We start from the raw sequence: 6,605 nt of genomic DNA on the forward strand, positions 1-6,605 counted from the left end.
GCCCCAGGGGCCATGTGACTAAGGAAGAAGAGCTGAAATCTCTCCTCATGGCTGCACGAACCACAGAGTTACACCTCCGCGGACAGCCTCCTAAATTCAGCACCTGTGGAACATCTGAACGGACAACAAGTGCTCCTGCAGCTGAGGTGAGTCTGGCTTTAGCAGATGTGGGCTTTTTGGGCACCTACACAGGGAGGTTGGGCCAGGCCAGAGTCTGAGCTGCCCCCATAGCTCCCACGATGGATCCAGGTGCACGACTACTGCAGTCCTGGGAACTGACCTTGGTGAATCTACGCTGGTGGCCTGGGAAAAAAAATGCCTGGGAGTTACCAGGGCCAACTGCCAGCATACCCAGAGTTAAGGTGGGACTGAGAGCAGTGCCAACCACAGTGTACTTTGTGAGCCTGCACAATGGACGAAAGGGGACACAACAAAGCACATTCCAGAGGAGGAGCACTCAGTGGCTTCTCTCCTTCAGTGGGAATGATCCAATCCTGCCTACCTAGCACCAAAGATCAGAAATACAGCTAAGAAACAGAACTGGGGGCCTTTACTCCAACAACTAGGAAGCAGACCCTGCCCCTGACACGTCAGTGACAACAACAGCACAAAGGGGAGGCCCCACTCAATATTCAGGGCAAGCTCTGGTCATCACAACACCAGTCAACTGCCCCCCCCTGCCACCAACAAGGGGATAATGGTACAAGCCCCTGGACCAGCCTCACCCACCAGGGAGCAGACACCAGAAGCAAGAGGAACTACAATCCTGCAGCCTGTGGAAAAGAGGCCACAAACACAGTAAGTTAGACAAAATGAGACGAAAGAGAAATATGTTGCAGATGAAGGTGCAAGACAAAAGCCTACAAGAACAACAAAATGAGACAACAGAGAAATATGCTGCAGAAGAAGGAGCAAGATAAAACGTACAAGAACAAGTAAATGAAGAGGAGATAGGCAATCTACCTGCAAAAGAATCCAGAGTAATGATAGTAAGATGATCCAAGATCTCGAAAAAAGAATGGAGGCCCTGATCAAGAAGATAAAAGAAATGTTTAACAAAGACCTAGAAGAACTAAAGAACAAACAAACAGAGATCAACAATAAAATGATTGAAATGAAAAATACACCAGAAGGAATCAATAGCAGAATAACTGAGGAGGAAGAATGGATAAGTGAGCTGGAAGACAAAACGGTGGAAATCACTGCTGCAGAACAGAATAAAGAAAAAAGAATGAAAAGAAATGAGGACAGTCTCAGAGACCTCTGGGGCAACATTAAGCATACCAACATTCGAATTATAGGGGGCCCAGAAGAAGAAGAGAAAGAGAAAGGACCTGAGAAAATATTTAAAGAGATTATAGTTGAAAACTTCCCTAACATGGTAAAGTAAATAGTCACCCAAGTACAGGAACCACAGAGAGTCCCATACAGGATAAATCCAATAAGGAACACACTGAGACACACATTAATCAAACTAACAAAAATTAAATACAAAGAAATATATTGAAAGCAACAAGGGAAAAGCAACCTATAACATACAAGGGAATTTCCCCTCAGGTTATCAGCTGATTTTTCAGCAGAAACTCTGCAGGCAGAAGGGAGTGGCATGATACATTTAAAGTGATGAAAGGGAAAAATCTACAACCAAGAATACTCTACCCAGCAAAGATCTCATTCAGATTCAATGGAGAAATCAGACGCTTTACAGAAAAGGAAAAGCTAAGAAAATTCAGCACCACCAAACCAGCTTTACAAGAAATGCTAAAGGAAATTCTCTAGGCAGGGGGGAAAAAAAAAAGAGGCCACAACTAGAAATAAGACAATAACAAATGGGAAAGCTCATTGGCAAAGGCAAACATACAGTAAAATCAGGAAATCATCTATACACAAATATGATATCGAAATTAGCAACTGTAAAAAGAGGCGAGTACAAATGCAGGAAATAGGAATTGCATTTGAAATTAAGAGACCAGCAACTTAAAACAAGACCAGCAACTTAAAACCAGCAGCTTAGACTTTAAGAACAGCAACTTAAAACGTTAAGACCAGCAAATTAAAACAACCATGTATATATATAGGTTTCCCAAAACCTCATGGGAAATACAAACCAAAAAACTACAAGAGATACACATACAAAAGAAAAAGCAACCCAAACACAACACTAAAGATGATCATCAAACTACAAGAAAAGAAAGGGAAGAAAAAAGAACTACAAAAACAAACCTAAAACAATGAAGAAAAGGGCAATAGGAACATATATATCGATAATTACCTTAAATGGATTAAATGCTCCAACCAAAAGAAACATACTGGCTGGATGGATACAAAAACAAGACAGGTATACATATTGTCTACAAGAGACATACTTCAGACCTAGGGACACATACAGACTGAAAGTGAGGGGGTGGAAAAACAGATTCCACGCAAATGGAAATCAAAAGAAAGCTGGAGTAGCAATTCTCCTATAAGACAAAATAGACTTTAAAATACAGACTGTTACAAGTGACAAGGAAGGACACAACATAACGATCATGCGATCAATCCAAGAAGAAGATATAACAAAATTGTAAATATATACGCACCCAACATAGGAGCACCTCAATATATAATGCAAAGGCTAATAACAGCCATAGAAAGGGAGACAGACAGTAACACAATAATAGTGGGTGATTTTAACACCCCACTTACACCAATTGACAGATCATCCAGACAGAAAATCAATAAGGAAACAAAAGCCATAAATGACACATTAGACCAGTTAGACTTAAGTGATACTTACAGGATGCTCCATCCGAAAGAAGCAGAATAAACATTCTTTTCAAGTGCACACGATCTATCCTCAAGGATAGGTCACACCTTGGGTCACAAATAAAGCCTCAGTAAATTTAAGAAAACTGAAATCATACCAAGCATCTTTTCCAACCACAACTCTATGATATTAGAAATCAATTACAGGAAAAAAAGGCAAAAAACACAAACCCATGATGCCTAAACAATATGTCACTAAACAACCAATGGATCACTGAAGAAATAAAAGAGGAAATCAAAAAATACCTAGATAAATATGACAACGAAAACATGACAATCCAAAACCTATGCAATGCAGCAAACGCAGTTCTAAGAGGGAAGTTTATAGCAATAAAATCTTACCTCAAGAAACAAGAAGACTCTCAAATAAACAACCTAATGGTTCACCTAAAGCAACTAGAGAAAGAACAAATAAATCCCAAAGTTAGTAGAAGGAAAGAAATCATAAAGATGGGAGCAGAAATAAATGAAACAGAGACCAAGAAAACAATAGCGAAGATCAATGAAACTAAAAGCCGGTTCTTTGAGAAGATAAACAAAATTGATAAACCTTTAGCCAGGCTCAACAAGAAAAAAAGGGAGAGAACTCAAATCAATAAAATTAGAAATGAAAAAGGAGAAGTTATAAAGAACACCACAGAAATACAGAGGATCATGAGAGACTACTACAAGCAATTATATGCCAATAAAATGGATGACCTAGAACAAATTCTTAGAAAGGTACAACCTTTCAAGACTAAACCAGGAAGAAACAGAAAATATGAACAGACCAATCACAAGGACTGAATTTGATTAAAAAATCACTGAACTGTGATTAAAAATCTTCTAACAAACAAAAGTCCAGGACTAGACTAGTCACAGGTGAATTCTATCAAACCCTTAGAGAAGAGTTAATGCCTACTCTTCTCAAACTATTCCAAAATATGTCAGAGGAAGGAACACTCCCAAGCTCATTCTATGAGGCCACCAACAACCTGATACCAAAACCAGACAAAGATATCACATAAAAAGAAAATTACAGGGCAATATCACTGATGAACACAGATGCAAAAATACGAAACAAAATACCAGCAAACTGAATCCAACAATACATTAAAAGGATCATACACCCTGATCAAGTGGGATTTATCCCAGGGAGGCAAGGATTCTTCAATATACGCAAATCAGTCAATGTGATACACCATATTAACAAATTGAAGAATAAAAACCATATGATCATCTCCATAGATGCAGAAAAAGCTTTTGACAAAATTCAACACCCATTTATGATAAAAACTCTCCATAAAGTGAGCATAGAGGGAACCTACCATAACATAATAAAGGTCATATATGACAAACTCACAGCAAATATCATTCTCAGTGGTGGAAAACTGAAAGCATCTACTCAAAGATTAGGAACACTTCAAGGATGTCAACTTTCGCCACTCTTATTCAACACACTTTTCAAAGTCTTAACCACAGAAATCAGAGAAGAAAAGGAAATAAAAGGAATCCAAATTGGAAAAGAAGTAGTAAAACTATCAGTGTTTGCAGATGACATGATACTATACTTACAAAATTCTAAAGATGCTACCAGAAAACTACTAGAGCTCATCAATGAATTTGGTAAAGGTGCAGGATACAAAACTAATACACAGGAATCTCTTGCATTCCTATACACTAACAACAAAAGATTAGAAAAAGTAAGGAAATAATTGCATTTACCATCACATCGAAAAGAATAAAAAACCTAGGAATAAACCTACTTAAGGTGGAAAAAGACCAGTACTCAGAAAACAGTAAGATATTGATGAAAGATATCAAAGATGACACAAACAGATGGAAAGATATACCATCTTCATGGATTGGAAGAATCAATATTGTTAAAATGACATTACTACCCAAAGCAATCTACAGATTCAGTGTAATCCCTATCAAATCACTAATGACATTTCTCACAGAATTAGAACAAAACATTTTTACAATTTGTATAGAAACACAAAATACCCTGAATAGCCAAAGCAATCTTGAGAAAGAAAAACAGAGCTGGAGAAATCAGGCTCTATGACTTCAGACTATACTACAAAGCTACACTTATCACAACATTATGTTACTGGCACAAAAAGAGAAATATAGATGAATGGAACAGGATAGAAAGCCCAGAGATAAAACCATGCACTTATGATGACCTAACCTATGACAAAAGAGGCAAGCATATACAATGGAGAAAAGACAGTCTCTTCAACAAGTGGTGCTGGGAAAATTGGACAGCTATATGTAAATGAATGAAATTTTTAGAACATTCCCAAACACCATACACACACCAAAAAAAAGAGCTCAAAATGGATTAAAGACAAACATAAGACTGGATATTATACAACTCTTAGAGGAAAACATAGATAGAACACTCCGACATAAATTGCAGCAATAGCTTTTTTGGATCCGTCCCCTAGAGTAATGAAAATAAAAACCAAAATAAACAAATGGGACCTAATTAAACTTAAAAGCTTTTGCACAGCAAATAAACCATAAAATGCAAAGCAAGCCTACAATGAGTACAAGCAACGGAGGCTGAGCAGCAGGTGAGGCAAGACCCCCACTGGTCTTCGGAGCAGGTGCAATCTGTGCTCTCCAGCTGGGAACCAGAAGGAAGTTAATGCAAGTGGAAGTTAGAGGAGACACAAGGGGAGGAGGTGGGCCAGGGTGGACAAGCCTTGGTGATCCAGCCAGGTGTGAGGACTGAGCCTCTGATGTGGCAGAGACAAGTTCAGGACACTGGACCACCAGAGACCTCCCGGCGCCACGTAATATCAATTGGCGAGAGCTCTCCAAGAGATCTCAATCTCAACGTTAATACCCAGCTCCACCCAAAGACCAGCAAGCTACAGTGCAGGACACCCCATGCCAAACAATTAGCAAGACAGGAAAATGACCCCACCCATTAGCAGAGAGGCTGCCTAAAATCATAGTAAGTTCACAGACACCCAAAAACACACCACTGGACGCGGTCCTGTCACAAGAAAGACAAGATCCAGCCTCATCCACCAGAACACAGGCACCAGTTCCCTCCACCAGGAAGCCTACACAACCCACTGAACCAAGCTTACCCACCGGGGGCAGACACCAAAAACAATGGGAACTACGAACCTGCAGCCTGCGAAAAGGAGATCCCAAACACAGTAAGTTAAGCAAAATGAGAAGACAGAGAAATACACAGCAGATGGAGGAGGAAAGTAAAAACCTATCATACCAAACAAATGAAGAGGAAACAGGCAGTCTGCCTGAAAAAGAATTCAGAGTAATGATAGTAAAGGTGATCCAACATCTTGGAAACAGAATGGAGAAAATACAAGAAAAGTTTAACACGGACCTAAAGAACTAAAGAGCAAACAAACAATGATGAACAACACAATAAATAAAATTTAAAATTCTCTAGAAGGAATCAATAGCAGAATAACTGAGGCAGAAGAATAAATAAGTGACCTGGAAGATAAAATAGTGGAAATAACTACCACAGAGAAGAATAAAGAATGAAAAGAATTGAGGACAGTCTCAGAGACCTCTGGGACAACATTAAACACAACAACATTCGAATTATAGGGGTCCTAGAAGAAGAGAAAAAGAAAGGGACTGGGAAAATATGTGATGAGATTATAGATGAAAACTTCCCTAATATGGAAAAATAAATAGTCAATCAAGTCCAGGAAGCACAGAGCGTCCCATACAGGATAAATCCAAGGAGAAACACGCCAATACACATATTAACCGAATAATCAAAAATTAAATACAATGAAAAATATTAAAAGCAGCAAGGAAAA

The sequence above is a fragment of the Phocoena sinus genome, chromosome 16 (genome assembly GCF_008692025.1).
Source record: "Phocoena sinus isolate mPhoSin1 chromosome 16, mPhoSin1.pri, whole genome shotgun sequence".
In the NCBI taxonomy this organism is placed as follows: domain Eukaryota; kingdom Metazoa; phylum Chordata; class Mammalia; order Artiodactyla; family Phocoenidae; genus Phocoena; species Phocoena sinus.